General features: G+C 39.4%; 1 protein-coding gene across 2 annotated transcripts in view; it reads left to right on the forward strand.

Annotated features, from left to right (window-relative positions):
• Nucleotides 1-528: 528 nt before the first annotated feature.
• Nucleotides 529-1,227, forward strand: part of LOC115232719 (electroneutral sodium bicarbonate exchanger 1) — a 48,747-nt gene continuing 48,048 nt past the window's right edge. Inside the window, exon 1 of one of the 2 annotated variants that reach the window (XM_029802764.1) lies at nt 529-832. The gene's annotated coding sequence lies outside the window, so the exon portion shown is untranslated. The remainder of the gene's footprint in view (nt 833-1,227) is intronic. The other variant, XM_029802761.1, reaches the window with a different exon arrangement.

Below are 1,227 nucleotides of genomic sequence, written 5' to 3' on the forward strand. Positions count from 1 at the left end.
AATTGCTACACACACACACACACACACAATTATATTTAAATTTAGAAAAACTTAGAATATGGAAAATATCAAAACGCAAATAAGATTCTTTTATCCACTTTTTTAGCATATGAAGCTTTTATATGTATTGTCATATTTATTTTGTTTTATTTATTTCTATTGCGTTACACACGAAAGATCAAAGAATATAGATTTCAAAGATGCATGGAACTGCTGGAGTATTAATCGGTCATTCACTGGTACATCAACTGCGTCCCTCCTTTTTCCAGTCTTTCAAATATATAATGCTTACGACATATCTTAGCATTCATTTTTTTCATCTCCGACCATTGTCTATGACAATTATCGACCTGTCAAAAAAATCTTTGTGAATCCAGGCAAGTAAATAGACCGCTGAAACAATGAGAGCGCGATAGATCAGTGATGAATGCTACGAAGAGAGACGACGGGGCTGGTCGAACAAACGCGGAGAGGAGTGTCGTCCACGTGGATCAATACCGAAGAGCGTACAGGCGCCTCCACCTTTTGCTACGAGCAGTATTCTCGCGCCGCGGACACGCGTTGCACGCTCCTCCACCGCGTCGGTCCTTCGTGCAAAGGCCCGAGGGTTGACACGGGGACGTCGTCGTTGTCCTTCGTCCTTGCCCCGCGGGAGGATGCGAATCGTCCGTCGATCGGGAAGGAAGGATCCTTAGATCTCGTGCGCGACGTGTCTTACCCGTTCCCGCTTACTCGATGCACTTTTCTTTCATCTTCATTCCGTGATACATCCGGGGAAACACAACACGGGAGGCACTCTTGGATTTGTTCGCTCGCGAGTGAGAAAATCTGCGTGCGTATACCTTTTTTATTCTCTGCCATTTCTCTTTTGATATAAAAATTGTACTTTTATTTCATCTTTTTTTTTTTTGCAATATGTGTTTACTCGGCATCGAAGAAACAAATTTGCTGATTAATTTCTTCCACAGATCAACTAACGTTAGCGTTACATCTAAATTATAGCCAGTGTGCTACGATCTAGAAAAAGAAGGCAATTATGTTTCAGATAACTTTAACCAATAGTTTATTAAAGATAAAGTCGTTATATATATATACATATATATATAATGTATATATGTATAAGCAAACTATATTAGCTTCTTGATCATGAATACAAGAGTCGTTCCTCTTTTCCAAGGTATCTTTTTTAAGAGAAAAAGAAAGTGCGAGAGAAAGAAATACACTCTT

The sequence above is a fragment of the Formica exsecta genome, unplaced genomic scaffold (assembly GCF_003651465.1).
Source record: "Formica exsecta isolate Colony F162 unplaced genomic scaffold, ASM365146v1 scaffold149, whole genome shotgun sequence".
Classification (NCBI taxonomy): Eukaryota; Metazoa; Arthropoda; class Insecta; order Hymenoptera; family Formicidae; genus Formica; species Formica exsecta.